The sequence below is a fragment of the Panthera pardus genome, unplaced genomic scaffold (genome assembly GCF_024362965.1).
Source record: "Panthera pardus isolate Hobbes unplaced genomic scaffold, ASM2436296v1 HiC_scaffold_16, whole genome shotgun sequence".
Classification (NCBI taxonomy): domain Eukaryota; kingdom Metazoa; phylum Chordata; class Mammalia; order Carnivora; family Felidae; genus Panthera; species Panthera pardus.
This window is the reverse complement of record NW_026526721.1, coordinates 53,468,392-53,489,324: the sequence shown is the minus strand read 5'-3', so window position 1 is coordinate 53,489,324 and position 20,933 is coordinate 53,468,392.

Genomic DNA, 20,933 nt, shown 5'->3' with positions numbered 1-20,933 from the left:
GCATTTGATCATTTCCTAAAGTTGAATATGTTGTGTCTATGATTTATTAGTAATAAACAATGCAATAATAAATGGTATTGGCATACATTTTAATCTTTTTTTTTTAAATTTCAAGTTCATAAAACAGACATTAAAAATTAGAATTACTTGGTCAAAAGTTTTAGATGCTTTTCAAGCAACTAATAACTGAATTGTTTTTCATAAAAATTATATCAGTTGAGACTATTATCTGCTGTTGTTGGGTGTGCCTTACTTCAATGTACCATTTCCAAAACTGGATATACTTATTGTTTTTTATCATTGCTAATTTTATGAGTTAAAATTGGATTACATTGATTTCATTTTCAAAGAAATGTTTATTAGTTATGTTGAACATTTGCTCAAATATTTATATTATGCATTTATTTTTGCTATTTTTCCAACTACAGTAGGGCCCCCTAATCTGCAGGGGATATGTTCTAAGACCCCCAGTGCATTCCTGAAACCATGGATAGTAATGAATCCTAAATATATACTATGATTTTTCCTACACATACATATGTATATAAACTACACTAGGCACACTAAGAGATTAACACCAATAACTAATAATAAAGTGGAACAATTATAACAAAATACTGTTATAAAGGTTAAGTGAATGTGGTCTTTCTCTCAAAATATCTTCCTGTACTGTAGTCACCCTTCTTCCTGTGATGATGTGAGATGATAAAATGCCAACGTGTTCAGGTGAAGTGAAGTGAATGAAATGACAAGGCTGCTACTGACATTCTGATGACAGATAAGAAGGAGGATTGTTGGCATCTGGACTGTGGTTGTTTGGGGAACACTGAAACTGCAGAAAACGAAACCATGGATAAGGTGGGACTGCTGTACTTCTTCAACTGTGTTATTTTCCCATAACAGATAGAAGGGCTTTCATAATTATTTGTTAATTTGCATAGTCATTCACATAAGCAAAATAATGCTTTGTCAAAATATCTATAAATTTTTTATGTTGTGATTTTAATTGCATAATGTTGTAGATATATTCCTTAAACTTCTGTAATTGGCTTTTACTTTCTTTCAGAGTAATCAGCTCACTTGATGTATGGTTTCTTCATTTTTAAATATGTCAAACCTTTCTTTTGGCTTCTGTCAATTTTTGTTAATAGTTCATAAATACATATAAGATAATTTTTTCTCCATGAAGTAAATGATTTTTCCTAATTTGGTTTAGGGTCAAAAAAATTATTCTGATGTGAATACTGGGTGGATGAATACATTGGGTGAGTAATGTTTAATTACAATAATTGTGTTATGTAATGGAATAGACTGATTTATTTTGCATCTGTTTTATTTTTTATTTTTTAAGTAAATAATATAAATAAGATTATTTTTATTATGTTTTCTAAAAATAGGTTAGTAGTCTAATACTTAATGGGTAAACAGCAGTATGTATGCAGTTACTGCAGTCAGCTACTTGATTTTTATTTATTTTTTGTCAATTGTTAAATAGAATATATTTATTTGGAGATCATAGTATGACCTCAGGCCCGTTAAATGCACAGTTCTGAGTGAGAAGTAACATGTTGCCTTCTAAAGACTGAAGGCAATATTACATGTTAATAGGTTTTATCTTCATTCAATATTTATATATCACTATTTTTAGAAATTAGACCTTTAAAAATATTGTTTACAAGTGAACACCTTTAAAATTAGACTCCAACACTTCTCTTCAAGGTGTATGAAACATTCCAAAAGAAAATGCCTTAAATATAACTATTCAACCTTTGACAGCAACTGAGTGGAAATTTTCAGCATTCAAGTTATGAAGTGTCAGTGATTAGCTCTGGATGAGAGGACCATTATAGACTCTGAACTCTTAAGGTCAATAAATATCCAAAAACAAATTTAGAGTAATTATGTTTTCGCTGTGCATTCCCCTATAATTCTAAGTGGAGATGTCAGCTTCATACACGTGATGATCTTGCTGGAGTTGCATGCTTATTGTAATATTTAAAGTTTCCTAAAACTTTTGCATGTAGCTGTATGAAATTTGTTTATTAAAAAAAGAAGTCATAATCCTTATTTCTAAAGCTTCTCAGAAAGAGTGGAAATGCTGCTGATAATTTGAGTATTATTACAGGTACCATGAGCGATGAGATATTATAGCATTTGAAGCATCTTAATGTAGCAGAATATATAATGGGAAGATAACTCTACTGGAAGTTATAAGACTGAATTGGAACTTAAACAAGTTATTGAAATTATCCCTGCCCTATTATATTTGCTTATTAAGTAGGGGTGTTTGGTAGAGGAGCCCTAGATCCTCTTTTTAGCATTAAAATCAGACAAAAATATTTGCATATCAAATATAGATTCTTAAGGTACAAAACTTGAGATATTATGACACCTTGAATTTTAGAGGCATATAAGTAGGGACATTTCTGTTTTCCTTTAGTAATATGTGTGGCAAATTGTGTTTTCCCCAGATGGTTGCAACAAGTTCTCCCATTCTACCTACGCTTCTTATAATATGTGATAGGTATTTCTTCCGAAACTTTGGAGAAAGTGGGGAGGGTTGTGTGTTATCTTTCCTTGAGTTTGGGCATACCTGTAATTAAGGCAGAAGTCAGAATATGTGACTTTCCAAAGCTAAGCCATTAAAGGCAATGCAGCTTATTCCATGAACACAATCACCATGCTGTGAGATGAAAGACCATACAGAGAGTATACATTCGGGTGTTTTGACTGGTAACCCCAGGCAGGGTCTCAACTGATAGCCAGGATCTGCCTTCAAGTCACCTGCAGCCTTTGAGCCTTCCCACCTGAGACTCTGATCATTGTGAAGCAGAGGCAAGTCATCTGCTCCATTCCCTGTCCAAATTTCTGATAGGCAGAAACTGTGAGATGTAATAAAATAACTATTAGGTGTTGGAATGATTTGTTGCCCAGCAACAGAAAACCAGAACAGATTTGGGTGCTGGGAATGGGGAGCTAAACAATTAAAACACACAAATTTGGGTGCTGGGGTTTTGGCTTTGGATGGTAGGTGGGAGCTGGAAGGACATTGAGAAGACTGTTGGTGAAATCCTAAAAGGCCTTGAGGAAAAGTTAGGAAATGCCTAAAGAATGAGTTCAGTGGACACCTACAGGGCTAGAAGGAAGCTATTGGTGAAGGCTTAAAGGAAAGTAGGGAAATGGTATTGGAGAGTAGAAGTGGAGGAACAATGATCATGCAGTGGTGAAAGTTTGGTGACACTTTCATCTAAAATATACAGGAAATAGTATTTGTATCTAATATATTCAGTGATTTGTATCTAATATATTCAGTGATTTTTCCAGGAAAAATATTGAAAGTGCCACTGAACTTTTTGGCACCTGTGACAAAATATGAGAGCAGGGGAATGTGCTCAAGAAGAGACTGTTAAGTATAAAAGAGCCAGGACGTGCATACAGATAAAACTGTTTTTTATTCCCAACTCTACAAATGACACATGATTCTAAGAAAAGTCTTCTTAGTAGAGGTCAAATCTGGTTTTTTGTCAGGAAAACTTGGTCAGAAGAAAGAACCAAGAGTATGACTATATAATGTTTTTTAAAGACCTCAGGAAGAGCTGAGGTGCCTCACAGACTCTTTTAGAGTGACTAAAGTCTGTCTACGGAAGTTACAGATGTGCCTCATAGATCTCTGTTAACTAATATGGCTTCCAAGATTCTTACATACGTTGCAACATTTTATGGAAACTGAGATAAAGAAGAGCTCATCTAGAAGAGAATTATGCTCATGGCATCTGCCTGATGACATGAACACCAAAAAGATTCATAGAAAATCCCACAGAATTTTTAAGAGGATTGTTTTCATGGTAGCACCACCAACTTGGACTAAAAAGAACAGAAAGAGGTTTTTTTTAAAAAATTTTTATTTATTTATTTTTTTAAGGCTTTTGGTCTCTTTTCCCCCAACTTCTCCTAACAAAACACATCTTGAGAAAACTACTTTGCTGCAAATGTTGGCTGACAAATACATACAAGGAAAGATAATTCAGAGGGCAGAACCAAGAGTCACAGGGGATCCTTCCTGGGGAGCAATATCGTGTTTTAATCAAAGAATTTGCAATCTGTATTGGGATGGATTTCAAAATTGCAATTAACTGGTGACTGTGGTATGCCTCCTATTTTCTCCCTTTTTGAATGGGAGTTTAGAGTGTTTGTCTTGTGTCTTGACTGTTCCACTGTTGCTACCTAAGCCATTTATAGGAAAGATACTTCTCTGGTAATCTATTATTATTGTATAACTTGTCTTCTTAGGTCATAGGTCTTAGGCTCAAGAGGAAGGGTGCTTAAGGAACTGTACTGGAGAAATCTCAAGAAGGAACCTCATCCACTTGATTTGCACATTCTTATAGACTTTGAGCTGTTGCTGTAATGGAATGAGACTTGGCAGTCTTGATGGTGGGAATGGAGGTGTTTTGTATCTTTGAGAGATTATGAATTACTATGGCTAGAGGGTAGACTATAGCAGATTGTATTTGCCATGTTGACCACAACAGTAAGATCTCCCATCCTTTATGCTTTGCACACAATGTGGTGTTAATGCTCTTCTGAGAGTTTGTGTGGACCTGTGACTATGGTGGCAGTGAACCCCTATGACTCCTGAATCTAGGGAACAAATGGTTACCACCAGTAACCTTCTGGCTTCTGCCAGTTCTTCCTGGGATGCATATTCTTAGAAATCACTCATTATGTTCTAAAGAGACAAGGGAACCATGAGAGATTTTTCATAAGCATTTTGGCAGGTAGCCCCAAATAAACCTACAACTGGGCCCCAGTCAGTAGCGACAACCTCCAGATGGATGAATGAATGAGTATTTAGGTGATTTTAGCCACCAGCCATCTGGTCACTTCTAGTCCTCAAATCTTCTCAGCTGAGACTTGAAACATCCTAAAGAAGACACAAGTTGTTCCCACTGTGCCCTGGTTGAATATCTGACTCACAAAGACCATGAGAGGGAATTGAATGATTATTGTGGTTTTTAGCCACAAGGTTCTGAGGGAATTTGTTATGTAACCATGGATAACTGGCAGGACGTCTTTTATATAAATGATTTAGGAAACAAATACTTCCTTTGTATCCATACTCTATATACATGAGTTTAAGTCATGGGGCTTATGATCCAGTACATTTAAAAATAACAATTGCACAATCAAAATGTATCCTCTGATTGAATTTCAATAATTATTTCTCAGTGTATTCTGAACAGTGGTCATATAACATTGAAATAGAGTTTTTCTTAGACAGTGTCTTTAATCTTGTCATTCACCAAACTCTTTTTGAGCACCTACTGTATTCCAGACTGGCATTAAGTTCCAGGGATACAGAGATCAAGACTCTGGTTATTCTTCGAGAACTCATAAAGCTTTCTCAGACTGGAAAACTTCTGTCTAGTTATCAGAATACTGTGCCTTCTTGATCCAGAGTTTATTTCTTTCATCAATCAAATTTATATTTTTCTAGTAGCTATAACCTACTATATCCATGTTTTGAGTAGAGCTTTTCTCCAATTGCCCAGCATATCAAGGTTTAGAAATGGTACTTCTCCATTTTCTGTTATATCTCAGGATAGCACAATTTTTTTGATTTGGTTATTCAAAATATGTTAATTCAACACCTACTATACATTATTCCTGGATTCTTAGGGATAAAGCAGTAAAAGAGATTAATAATCTGTCCCCTGTAGAACTCAGCCAGTTGGGGGATGCAGACAAGTAAGCAATTCCAGTACTGCCATAATACGACAAGATATGATCAGACTATGGATGGGGACACTTGACTCATTTGGGGAATGAAGAAAGTCTCCTTGGAGGATCTACTCCCACAATCATGAGATATTTTATGATCCCCAGGTTTTATAGAACTCCCTCCCTTTATTCCTTTCTTAACTGTCCTATGTTTCAGGGTTTTAAACAATTGGAATACACAGCTGGAATTCTATATTCTGGCCTTCCCTTTGGAACCAGATCCTCTGATTCATAATTAGCAAATAATTGTAGACTTTTACTCTTATGACACATGGATTTAGCCTAGGCCTTAACTCCCATTTTTACAAGACCTCAGGAAGATATATACAAATAGAGACCCATTTGCCATATGTCTAAATATTTAAATGTTACAAATTAAGCCAACAAACTGCTAAAAAGTATTCTATCCTTCTTCTTAGACAAGTATACTTCTACGATTACCTCTTCTGGAAAACCAAGTTCAAATTCGAATGATTGGACTCTTCCATCTACGTCTTCTACAAAATGTCATTCTTAACCATATCTCAGGTCAAGCTTGTTCAAACCAGTTTATACACTCTTAGGAGTACAGACCCTGGGAAGTGACTTGTTCCAGTCTTGAATGAAGTTTGGGCCATTTGGGAAGTACATAGTAGGGTTCTAGGTACACAGAGAATGGCCCAACAGTGGGGGCATAGATTTGGTTGGGCCTGGCCCTATGGCTTCAGAGACTTCTCACCTTGTTGTAGAGAGTGAGTGGGGGAAAACAAGAGCAATGTCCTCTTTCCCTGGTACAAGGGTGGTACGTATTATGTTAAAAAAAAAACAAAACAAAACATATCTTAATTATATTCCAATGGATGAGATTTGGGCTCTATCTTCATCAGCTTTTAAAATGAAATTTTAGGTACTTGAACCTTAAGTCTAGGAGGCAAGTGGGTAACCAAGGAAAGAAGTGTTGCTGGGATAAATGTCCTCAGTTGTCAGGTCTTAGTGATAGATAAGGGTAGTCTCATAGTCTACTTATCGTTCCTACAACTGCTTGTCCATTGAAGAGTGAGGAGACCTCTTCAGACATGTTGATTTTCCTTAGCTTACCTACCAGACTTTTAGGGTCTTTAAAAAGTCTAGAGGTGAGATCTTAGTGATAAGAATGTGCCAGATCCTTACCAATTGTTAGGTTCAGGAAACAGAGAGTTCAGGCAGTCATCTCAGGAAAGGAACGAAAACAGAGTAGATAGTCCTTCCATATATGAAAGATAGTTCTAGATGTTTTCATCTCAACTGCGTAAAATTAAGTCCTCAGGCATGTAGTGTACCAGTAATAAATTGTCTTGACAAGCAGTTGTTTATTATAAATTTTGCAACTTTTTATTCAGATGCCTTCAGTTTCATTAAATTAAACATTGAGATAAGAATCCACAGCTGAAGATGAATATTCCAGTATGAGTCTTATGGATGTAAAATAAATTTAGTGTTTTCACATTCCTATTAGCATATTTTAAGACCTGCCTCGGGAAAGTGCTTGCCTGGCAGTGAGCTGAGCACACTGCAACCTTTGATTTTCAGATCATTTTAAGGGGCATGTCAAAATCAATCATGGAATTACTCAAAAAACCATGGGTGCAGGGAGAGATTTCTTCCTTGGACTTCAGAAGCCTTTTTGTGGCTCAGAATTTTCTAATGTGACCTTCACGATGCTCTGAGACTTAGGAAACAGTGTCAGTGCCAGTAGAGACTAGGTTGAGAGCGATAACAATAACAATATCAACAGTAACAAAAACAAAAATGATATCTCTTCCAGGTAGGGAGTTATCAGTATTGTCAACCCTTGTTCAACAGGAAAAAGTAACCCCCACTTTGGGTATAAGTGAAAACTGAGTAGAGCACCTCCATTTGGCATAACAAGTCATTGCCTCTCTCAAGTCATTGCTTGAGTTGTTTCAGAGAAAGCCAGTTAAAGCAGAAGCCTTGCACAAGATAAAGCATCTTATAATACCCACAATTTCCAGATTTCAATAAAAAATCATTAATTGTACTGGGAACAAGAAAGATCTCAAATTGAAAGAAGGAAGACAATCAGTAGATGCCAAATACCAGGCAGACAGAGATTTTAGAATTATCTGAAAAAAAAAAAAAAGTTTAAAGCAGCCATCATTAAAATGCTTTAGTGAGGAGTTAATAACTCAAAAAAAAAGTCTCAGAAAAGATATACAAGATATAAAGAAGAACCATGTGGAAATTTTAGAACTTAAAATATAGTAACCAAACCAACAACAACAACAAAAGCAGAACAAGCATGATAGTGTGGCTCAGCAACAGAATGGTGGGAAAAGACAAAGAGTCAGTGAACTTCAAGAAAGAACAATAGAAATTACCCAATCTGAAAAAAATGAAAAAAATAGGCTGAAAAAAAATAGCAGAGCCTCAGGGACCTGTGGAACTGTAACAAAATAAATCTAATAATTTGTGTTATCCGGTGGAGGGATAGACACATGGTTTGATGGAACAGAATAGAGAATCTACAAATAGGTCCACAAATGTACGTCCAACCAAGTTTTGACAAAAGTGAAAAAGAAATTTAATGGAGGAAGGATAGTCTTTTCAACAAATGTACTAGAGCAACTAGATATCCATAAATAATTTTTAAAATGTTTATTTCTTTATTTTGAGAGAGAGAGAGAGCATGCAAGTCGGGGAGGGGAAAGAGAGAATCCCAAACAGGTTCCCCACTGTGAGCGCAAAGCCCGATGAGGGGCTGGATCTCATGAATTTATGATTTCATAACCTGAGCCAAAATCAGAGTCTGACACTTAACTGACTGAGTCACGCAAGCACCCCTAAATAATTAAAAAAATGTATAACCTTGATACAAATCTCACACCTTCTCATCTTATATAAAAATTAACTCAGAATGGATCCCAGACTTAAGTTGAAAATGAAGAGTGTAACACTCTTAGAAAAAACGTAGGAAATTTTTGATATCTAGGGCTATGCAAAGAGTTCTTAAAATTGCCATTAAAAGAATAATCCATAAAAGGAAGACATTGGTAAGCTGGAATTCATCAAAATTGAAAGCACTTGTTCTGAAAAAAGTACTGTTAATACAGTAGATGAAAAAAATAAGCTACAGACGGGGAGAAAATATTTGCAAACCATATATCCATCAAAAGATTAGTATATAGAGTAAATAAAACATTCTCAAAGCTCACTTGTAAAGCAAACATTCCATTAGATAATGGGCATAAGATATGAACAAACATTTCTATGAAGAGGATATCTAAAATGGCAAATAGTCACATGAAAAGTTGTTCATCATCATTAGCTATTAGGGAAATAAAAATTAAAGTCACAAGATATCACTACATACCTATCAAAATGTATAAAATTGGATAAAATAAAAGCAGTGACAACACAAAATACAGGCATGAATGTGGAGAAATTGGATTACTCATACATTGCCGGTGGGGATGGAAGATGGAAGAGTCACTCAAGAAGATAGTTTGGCAGATTCTTAAAAAACTAAACATGCAACTACTGTATGACCCAATAGTTGCTCTTTTGGGTATTTGTCCTGAAAAAATGAAAACTTATGTTCACACATAAACTTGTACATGAATTTTATAGAGGTTTTATTTTTTTTTAATTTCTTTTTACATTTATTTATTTTTGAGAGACAGAGCACAAGCAGGGGAGGGACAGAGGGAGAAGGAGACACAGAATCCAAAGCAGGCTCCAGGCTCTGAGCAAGCTGCCAGCACAGAACCCCACATGGGGCTTGAACCCATGAACTGTGAGATCATGACCGGGGCTGAAGTTGGACACTCAACCAACTGAGCTGCCCAGGCACCCCCAGTTTTATTCTTAATAGTCAAACCCAAATATCCTTCAAGAGGTAAATGGTTAAACTCAAGTGCCAAGGAATACTATTCAGCAATTAAAAGACACAAACTGTTAATAAACTCAACAAGTATGAATCTCTAAATCATTATACTGAATGAGAGAAAGCCGGTATCAACATGCTACATGCTATATGATTCCATTTCTGTAACATTATTGAAATGACAAAATTATAAAAATGGAGACCAGGTAAATGGTTGCTGGGTTATAAGGAGAAAATGTGTGTGGGTCTAAAAAGGCAACATGAGGGATCCTTGTGATGGAAATTCTGCACCTTGATTGCATCAACGTCCACATCCTGGTTGTGATATTACACTATAGTTTTGCAAGATGTTGCCATTGGGAGAAGCTGGATAAATGGTACATGGGCTGTCTCTGTGTTATTTCTTACAATAGCATGTAAGTGCCACAATGATTTCAAAGTAAAAAGTTTAATTAAGTGTGGGGAATAAGTTTAGGAATTCTCTGAGCTTGCACCAGTGGGTCAACAAGGCTTAGTACTGAAAGCATCCGAGATTAGTTAAACAGGGCGAAAGGGCCCCAGCATAAGACAAAAGCAGAAAGCTGCTTTCACAGGATGGAAGCGTCCAGAATAGGTAAACAGGGCTATAGACCACCGCAGCAGGGTGAAATTGCCTGGAGTGGAGCTATAATTAGCAGAAGAAAGGCACCTTGTTGACCCTGAGGTAGCATGCTCCATCTGTCTTACCTCTGTCTTATCTATCTTATCTCTGCCAAGTTAAGATAAACAGACCCTGCACCTTGTGCCTGCAGTAAGCAGCCATCTGCTCAGTGCCAGAATTTGTTTTGTATTGACCCAGACCCCTAACACCGCATATCTTCAAAACCCCCTTTCTCTCACACACTTAAGTTAATGATCATCGTCTCATTGTCTCTTTCTGAACATCCATCACATTTGTAAGCCTTCTGATCCTAATAAATACGGAGCAAGGACCCTTATTCGGAGCTCTTGTTTCCTCCTGGACATTAGCCTCTCTCATATTCAATTCTGCATCTGCTGTCTTGCTGGACAAGAGAGAACTCCAGACTCAAAGTCTGTGACAATTAAGGAAAACCGAAATGTGAACATGTCTCCTCCCTTCTCAGAATCCTCCAGTCATTTTCCACGACACTAAAACTCAGACTCCTCTCCATGGCTGCAAAGTCTCAAAATAATGTAGCTACTGCTTACCTCTCCACTCATGCCTTTGCTCTTCCTTCCCAGAGCTGGCCTCAGGGACATTTTGTCTGTCATTCCTTCTGCCTAATACACACTTTTCCCTATTTTTCCCATGGCCGACTTCCTCACTTAATTCAGGCTTCTGCTCAAATGTCAACTCTTCAGAGATGCTTCATCTCTCAGCCTATTTGAAGAGGTGTGGTGACCTACACCTCTTTGTCTCTGTCTCTGTCTCTCTCTTCTAGAATTTTCTACATACTATCTATAATTGCGCAAAGTTCTGTAAGTTTTAAAATAATTGATGTTCTGTTTCAAACCAAGTGATACATGAATGCGTTTTCCTTATACAAATAAAATATAGAAAGTGTTGAGGTCCTCTTTGACCATGAATCTGTGTTGTTTTGTTTTTTTTTTTCCCTCTGTTAAGGTGTTCCTCTGTTAAGCTGTGTTTATTTTCAGATGTTTTTCCGTGTGTGTGTGTGTGTGTCTGTGTGTGTGTGTGTGTGTGTGTGTATGCATGTGAGCTCTCCATATAGATTGTATTAGCGTGTATAGTTCTCTTGTTTGTAGGTATGTGGTATTATATGCTACACATTATTTTGCAGCCTGCTTTTTTTCAGTGATATGTGTTGGAAATCTATTCATGATAGTGTCTACAGATATAACTAGTGTTCTGTGGTATAAATGTCCCACATTTTATTCAGAAATTTTATTTACCCTGTTGAAGAACAGACTTTTCCCTAAAGTTTTATTTGTTGTTTAAAATAATGATTAACTAACATCTTTGTACGTGTTCCCTTGGGCATATCTGTGATAACTAGTTTGTAATTTGCATTTAATTTCCCATGTAGTGCAATGATTGGGAATGCAGGTTTTAATTTTAAAATGTATGGATTTTTCTTCCTATTTTTTTATTGTTGATTTCTTTTTTTTTTTTTTTTTCTAACATAGCCAATGAATAACCCTTGTGAGATGCCAAGTTTTGGAAACTTGTTAAATTTTTTTTTTATAACTTGATACAAATTACTCTTTTTGTGTGTAAATGTGTTAAAAAACAATGTGTTGTCTTTTATGTGAAGTGTGTGTGTTCCAGATCAAACTTAAATGTTGCATTAAAATCTTCTTTACTAAAACTCTTTTCTATTTTATCTGTTGGTTTCTAACCGAGATGTGGTATAGTCTCCTGTGAACTATGGGTTTATCCATTTCTCCTTGGAAATATCACTTCTTTAATAAGTCTTGAATTTAGGTTGTTAGATGTTTAAAATATATGATTTTTACATCTTTTTATTGGATTATTGATTTATCAGTAGGTTGTCAACCTGCTTGAAAGCTTTCGCTTTTAAAGCTTTTGCTTTGAATTCTCTTTTGTGTGCTACTGCCAACTCAGCCTTATTTTGCTAGCATTTGCCTTTATTTTCAACTTTCTTGCATCCTCTTTTGAAAAGCTGTGTCATTATTTTTTATTTATTTATTTATTTTTGAGAGAGAGCACGAGCAGGGGAGAGGCGGAGGGAGAGAGAGAGATAACCGTAAGCAGGCTCCACACCCAGCACAGAGCCTGACGCCAAGGGGCTCGATTTTACCACTGTGAGATCATGACCTGAGCCAAAATCAAGAGTTGGATGCTTAACCCACTGAGCCACCCAGGTGCCCCAAAGCTGTGCCATTTTAAAATAGAATATGATTAGATGAATAGTTTGTTTTACCAAATTTGAAAATGTCTTCTAAAAGATGAGCTAATCACATTTTTATTTACTGTGTTTACTAAAATCCTGCTCTTTTGCTCTGTGTTTTCCCTTCCCCATCATGTCTTTTTGTTTCTATTGCCTTCATTCCTGGATTTTGTTAGATGCATCACGTTTGCTTTTTTTTCTATTTTTGTGTGTTTTCTTTTTTTTAATGTTTATTTATTTTGAGAGAGAGTGAGAGAGAGAAAGTACATGCGTAGGGGAGGGGCAGAGAGGGAAGAACATAGAGGATGGGAAGCTTCGTGCTGACAGCAAGGAGCTGAGCTCCATGTGGGGCTTGAACCCACAACCACTAGATTATGATCTGAGCTGAAGTAGGATGCACAACCGACTGAGCCACCAGATGCCCCACTGAAAATGATACTTCTATTTTTATTCTTCTAATGTACCCTTTTAAAAAAATTTTCAGCAGAAATAAAATGTATACTTAAAAAATCCTTATACTTAAAAAAATTAAAGTTATTAAACATCTATACACCCTAACAGAAATTAACTAAGATGGGTTTGCATCCTTTAATTTCCACTCTTTGTCCCAGACCCAACTCAGGTACTTCCTCCCTTCCCCACATACACAGGTGTGTTAGATGTTTTAATCATATTGCTTGTTTAAACTTTATAACAACATTGAGTAACTTACCATTAGCCCTGAATTGTAACAATTCTTCCTGGCTTCATTTTTTCTACTTGCTATGGTAACTTCTCCAATAGTTCTTTTACAAAATCTCTCAGGGACAAATGTTCTGAGGCATTATAGATCTAAAATATCCTTATGTTCCTTTCTCTTTTGAATAATAGTTTGTCTCTATAGAATTACAGTGTATGAAGTGACTTGGAAACTGGTCTCTGGATACAGGGGCTGGTCTAAATTACAGAGATCACCAGCCAGTGGGTCCCTCTTGACTTCTTGAACCTATACCCTCCCACCGCCTGTATCCATCCAAGGCAGATGCACACATTGCCTTTTCTTCCCTCTGTGTCTGTAAGGGTGTGTGTGTGTGTGTGTGTGTGTGTGTGTTGAGGGTGTGTATGTGTGTGTAGGTGATGGATACTTGAGGATCTCTCTCCTGGCTGATTGAACATTGAATATACAGAAAGCGTTCATGTTGCTGCAGGGAAAAATGTAAGGCACAGAGCTGCTTAATCATCAACCTAATGATGTTGTACACTTTGCTTTACTCTGTCTTTTTCATTAGAGGATAACGAGATGCCTTTGTTAGTTTGCTACAGTGGACATGTAATTGAGCTTCATACTCTCTCAGCTGAATGCTTTCAATGCAAACTTTTCAGTGTGAGCACTTGAAGATCGGGGTGTGTCTTAATCTCTGTATAAAAGGCTACTATAACAAAAATACCATAAACTGGGTGACTTATAAATACTGGGTGGCTTATTTATCACAGTTCTGGAGATTGGGAAGTACAAAATCATAGCACCAGCAGATGTGGTGTCTGGTGGGAACCCACTTTTTAGACTGCTGTCTTTTTGCTGTAACCCCGAAAGACTGAAGAAGTAGGGATCTCTTGGGCCTCTTTTATAACGGCACTGATTCCATTTATAAAGGCTCCATCTTCATGACCGAAGCACCTCTCAAAGGCCTCACCTCCCCTTTAATCACCTTGGAACCTTGGGGTTAGGATTTCAGCATGAATTTGGGGAGGGGAACCACAAACACTCAGAACATAGCAGGATGTCATCAGGGATTGTAAGCTACCAGGCCCTAATGGCTCTTGAACCTCTTCAGATGCATGATTTAATGCCCTAAGATCATTCTCTTTGTATCTTATACTCCCCTCATTTATCTTTTCTTTACCCTTCTTTATTACTTCATTATTAGCTGGCACTACGTAGCACAATGCTCATTTTGTCATTGAACCCCACTACCTGCCTTTGCCTTAAATTTGGAGAAATGATGGAAGAGGAAGAATCTTTCAAAAGATGATATTTATGGAAAGCATCATAAGGAGAATGGGGGGTGTAATTATCACTAGTGTAAAGTGATTGGAAACAAAGTTTTTTGCTTGTTTGCTTAGTCATGCATTTGGCAAGTATTTATTGAGGATCTCTGTTTTCAACCAAAGTTCTAGGTGCTGGCGATAAAGTAATGGACAAAACAGAGGAAACGAATATGGTCTTGGAGTTTGTGTTCTACTGGTAAAGACAGACATAGTAATTTGAGTCACATGTTCTTTGTGTATTCTATCAAATCACTTTCTGAATTCAGGTTTACTGGTCTATCTTTGTTTTTCATTCACACTTTGCATTCACTTTCCTTTTGATTTGCTGTTGCTATATTTTGTGGGGAATCACGAATCTATGTGAAATAATTCTGCATCAATAATAATTAGTCCATTCTCACATTGAAGCCCAGGTGATCTATTAAACACATAAGCCTGATTGTATCAATGTATTGCTCAACATCTTTCAGTGATTTCTTATGGATGTTAGAGTACAAGTAAACTCTTTGATATGGCTCCATGATCTAGTGTCTACCTACTTCTCCCTCTGCCTTGTCCTGTTTCCTCTCACCCTTGGCTGTACTCATTCTGGTTTTCTCTCAGGTCTTAAACTTTCAACACTTCAATCTACTGTGGGGCCTTTTAGCACCTGTTGAATGCTTTCTTTCTCTTGCTCCTAGTTCCCAGCCCTTGTTTTATTAATTCTGCTCATCCTTCAAAATTAGGCTCATATATCCATTTCCTACACATCTTTCTCTGAGGTCTCACTTAGTCAAATCTAGTCAAAGCTCCAATAATATCCTGTTCTGCTTCACAATGCTTATCACTTCTGAAATGAATAATTAGTTTTGTATTGTTTGTTGCTACAGGCAGACTGTAACTTCTCTGAGGGCAGGGACTGTACCTGTCTAGATCATGGTTTTATTCTCACAATTTAGCAGAAGTCATAATACGTTATAGATATTCAGAAAATATTTTTTTGACAAACTAATTAATTAATTTTCAGCTGACTTGTTGTATGGAAAGCACTCATCTGTATATTAAAGTTGTATATTAAAGCTTCTGTAGACCAGGGTGGACTCAGTAACATATGTTTTGTTTTGTTTTGTTTTGTTTTGGTTTGGTTTTTAGATGGGAAAATAAGAGAAGTCTAACTTCAGAAAAATGATGAAATGCACATTAGGGCATGCTCTTGGATAAGAGATGAAATGAGTTTTGAGGAGGAAAAGTTCTTTAGTATTTCTTGAGTTTTCTGATATTGACTTGCCTAAATTGAACTTACAGTATAAACCAAGGGTCCCCTGATGAAATGATCACTCAGCTTTTGTTTCTTTCATTGGTTTTACTTTCAAAAAGCCCTCTAGACATCTATCAAAACTACAAAGTGGAAATTGGTTAGCTTCATTTAACACCATATCCTGCTGCAAAGGCCTCACATCAAGGCACTTGCCATTTTACATTCTTCTTATTTTAATAGTTTTCCCAAGTTCAAAAAAACTTAAGAGTTGTAGATAGCTACAGGCTCCCATTGTAAATCCCTTAAGATCCAAGTCTATGAAGATGTTACAACTCCAGTGTTCTAGCAGTCATAGAAATATAAACTCTCTCTGATTCTTTATCCCAAGACCGATGGAATCACACTGATGGAATCGGAAAGGCCTTTGGCAACATGCACAGGTCTCTGGTGCTTTAATAAGGGTAGAGTACCTAGGCCTTAGCTGATGGTATTATGTGTGTCTCTAATCTCTAGTTGCAATTTTACACTTGAAGGGCAATAAAAGTTTTCTTATTTTCACTCAAATTTCATGAGACGTGATAGGAAACCACAAAGTAATTTTCTCATAGGAAATTATATTATTAAAAGACAAATTATGCCACTTTGATATACTTATATTTTGTCCATGAGTATGAAGGCCTGTAGATGGACTTTGCAGTTTATACAAGTAGTTAATGAAAGTATAAACTTTACAAGTGGGATTTTTTTTTATAGATTTTGGAACAAAATAGACACACAGAAATGTATGGCACAGATACTACACCAACAGGCTATTCCTGTTGCTTTATTGATGAAATCCCTTTCTTTGATGTTTGATAGATTTTCTACTAGAAACAAGTTTGTTTTGTTAAATTGTCAGTCCATAAATATAGCATTATATATTTTGATAATGAAAATAAGAGTATTTCTTATAAATAACTGTAAATATTTTTCTTTTAATTTTTAGAAATATATATATATATATATATATATATATATATATATAGCAATTAGATTTGGTTTAGATTTGTGTATGGAGTGTATTATTATCAGCTTGATATTTAGCATCCAATTAAAAAATGCTCTGTATATCCTAGCTTAATTGAGGTTTGAAGTAATTTGTGTATGATCAGCTAGGTTAGAAAACTTCTCATTTTGAATGCTGACTTGGGGAGGTGGTGTCAGGAATTGTTTAATAACCTAAAAGAACTAGAAAAAGAGGTTAGTAATTATATTTACATTGCAAGATCTATATAGCTCTTTATTTATTAAACTGACCTCTAACTCAAGTTAGAAAATTATTTAAGTCTTCTGTGATAGCCTGCAGACGACAAATCTTCCTATTGGTGTTCCTTTAGCTGAATAAGCATTGTAGTGTTGTCTATTTTTAGTTTTGTGACTATGGCACTTGGAGCTTTGTGTAGTTTAATTGTCAAAACATGGCCATTTCTTTAATTTGTTATTGGGCAGTTCATCAGGCGATTTTGTAAAGTGTTATAGTGAAAGGAGTTATAGTCCCGTAGGAACTCCCCTGAAGTCAGATTCCATGTAGGGATATAAATGAATGGTTTAATCATACGATGGGAAAATACTTGTATAGGATTTCCTTGTATAATAACTGAGCTAAAACAGGTGAAAATAGAGTAGTTACTATTTACCTAGCAACTACCTTTGACCAAGCCCTGTGATAGGTTCTTTAGGGGCATGATCCTTCATCCTCATAACAATCCCCTAAAATGTAGCTGTGATATTGCAACAGTCTCCATTTTACATAGGAGAAACTGAGGCACAGATTTCACAAGTAACTTACTGTCATGCAGCTAATAGGCAGAAGAGCCTAAAATTCAACCTGGTGGGTCCTTCTTTGGTAAAATAGACACCACTCCCCCTGTTCATATCTTTTGGCCTTAGATTTTATGACATTTATTTTTACTGTAGAGGAGATTGTGTCTCTCCATCTTTGTTTTCAGATCAGTGAATGTAAATTCCAGACAAATATGGTATGGCAGGCATAATAGTGGCCTTCCAAAGATAACCACGTTCTAATCCCTGGTACCTGTGAATATGTTAGATTACATGAAAAGGGATTTTGCGGATGTTGTTAAATTAAGGACTCTCAGATGGAGAGATCATTCATGAATTATCTGAGTAGGTCCAGTGTAACCAGAGATCCTTAAAAGAGGAAAAGGCAGACAGGACTGGTTGTCAGAGTCAGGGGGAGAGAGTTGGGTGTTGTTCCTGCACATCTGGTTTTGAGATAGAAGAAGGAGCTGTGAGCTAAGACCTGCAGGTAACCCTTAAAAATTGGAAAAGGCAAGGAAATTCGTTCTTCTCTAGGTTCTGCAGGGGAAATGCAGCCCGAACAACATTTTGATTTTTATACCCAGTAAGACCTGCTTTGGACCTCTGACTTTCAGAATTGTAAGATGATAAATTTGTGTTGCTTTAAGCAATTTGTTATAGAAGTAATAGGAAACTAACATAGATGCTATTGATGTAACTTTAAATTTAGGTGTGAGATCAGACCTAGGATTGCCTTTTCTCCTTAGTGGGAGCCCAGAAATACCACATAGAAGGTGCTTAAGGCTAGCAATGTGACTGAAATGGGGAGCTGGTAGACTTGTATTGACTTGTACTGTACAAACAAATCCTTTTTTATTTTTTAAAAAATCAAGCCACCGTTTCTTCTTTCTCATTTAGTCGTTCATTTACTTATACCTTGATTTTACTTTACTAGCTTTTTGACTTGGGGGAAAGTAAAATCACACTTGAGTTTCCTGTTGTCTAAAGAATGTTGTGAGGACATTTGGCAATCTTTGATCCCCTACGGCGGACTCATTAGTACATGATAGGCTCTCAGAAATTGATGCTGAAAGCGATGCTGAAAAGTATGTCATGTTTCCAACCTGACTCCAGGACTGCTGTGAGTGTATGGAGAGGCAGTCAGTGGTAAAACACTATGTGACCCCTGAGGTACTATGTAAGGGTCAATCTCTTCATTACACTATCAATAAATTGGATGCAAAATGTTGAAACATACATGCATGGAGAAAATGAGGCCTATTTGAGTGATCAAAAGGTCACTTTAAGTTATTCCTTTCCCACTCAGCAATCTTGTCACTCTGTAGCTAGGCCCTGGAAAGGTTTTGTTTGACTTTCTTGCTAATCTCACCGTGCCCTTTTGCAGGAGCCCCCGACACTATCTCCCTGTGATCTGGGAAGGCAGATGAGAAGCTTGTTTTCAGTTGCAGCCCTCTCATGAGATTCCTAATTCTTTGTAGTTAAAAAACAAACAAACAAACAAACCAAAAAAACAGGCTACTCCTCACTGAATCTCAGTTTTGACTCATACAGAGCAGTAGAAAGAACAGGGCTGTGGAGTCTGAGACACTGAAGTTTGCATCTGACTTTTCTCACCAATTAGTTGTATAGCTTTGGGTAAATTGTCTTACCCTTTTGTGCACCTTAGTATTCTAACCCATAAAAAGTGAGTAATAATGCCTACCTTGTAGGGTTTCTGATATTTAATTGAGATAATATATGTAACAGGTATAGGACAGGGCCTTGAATTTAGTAGGCATCCAGAAATGGTCAATAATTTGCAGAAGTGTTGGGAGAATTTTCAGGCACTAAACTGGTGATTTAGTTTTCAACATTTCAACATATTTCATGGGTGGCTCAACTGGTGAAGTGTCCGACTTCAGCTCAGGTCATGATTTCGCGGTTCTTGGGTTCATGGGTTTGAGCCCCGCATCAGGCTCTGTGCTGACAGCTCAGAGCCTGGAGCTTGCTTCATATTCTGTGTCTCCCTCTCTCTCTATCCCTTCCCCATTCTTACTCTGTCTGTTTCTCAAAAACTGAATAAACGTTAAAAAAATTAAACATTATTTCTCTAGATCCTCAGTCTTACTAGTTCCCTGTAAATTCAAAGGGTGAAAGTGAGAAACTAGAAATAATCTAGAATTAGCAATTTAGGCTTTCAATCTTAATATGCACTTTTTTTTTCAATGGCATGATGGAGATATAGAGGAAAGAGTTTGTAGGACTGTCTGCATTGCCCGAAAAGCTAAGACTTGCTTGTCAAGCACATCTGCGTTGTTAATAACTGTTTCAATTTGCCTTGTTCATATAATACATTTCTCTAATGTGAGATTAACTTCAATTAAAGCCCTTTGTGTCTATGTTCATTCTTAGATTTTCCCTCTAATTGGTCTCTATGCATTTCTTTTGCATTAGCTCCAATTTACTTGTGCCTATGATTGCAGTTAGAACTAAGCTGAACTTTTGAATTTTGGCTATGAATCTTTTTTTTCCAGATAGTCCAGTAATGTGATCTATTATTAAGCTAGTGAAAGTAAAACCTTGTGAAAATTCATATGATAGTTATAACTGACATGGTTCCTTTTCTAGAGCTGAAAGGATTAGAGAAACTCAGCATCTGAGATATTGATTGTGTAAGATTCTTCATTCTCTGTCTTTCTTAGGAAATGAAAGTTTTCCAGGCAGAGCAAATGCACTGCAATGTTGCACAAGCTTCTAATATTGATTGTCGTTAAGAGTTGTACAGTATTGACTGTATTTAATGTCTTACGGACAATGAATACTTACAATTCTGTGTCTGAATGAGAGAGAGAGAAAAAGAAAGTGGGTCATTGAAATTGCTGAATATTCCAATTACTGACATCAGTTATTACTTCCTATAAAGAAAAGCAGGTAAGTAAGACCTGTGGGGCCCTGATGATGGAATTCACAAGGCCCTGGGGCAGCTCAAAGTGATTACTTATATGTAACTGTTGGTTTATTCCAGAAGGGCAGTAGATGCTCAGGGACCAGGAGGAGGGGAAACTAAGATATGCAACTGTATTACACAGAAGTAAGGAGAACAGAATCCTCTCAAGTGATGTGTTTCTGAAGAGATGGACCTTCCAAAGCTTGCGGGTCTGTCTTTAGCTTCTGAAATATGTAATAGGCCCTCTGACTGTGTAGGCAATGATGGTAATATGTGGTCCTGTGTGTATAACACTGGAATGAAAGAGGGTAACAATGGAGAAGGCATTTTTAATTTGTTGGCACAATAAGTCCCTATACCATGTCTGTTTTAATTTATATTATTTATGCTTCTTCAGTTAGGGAG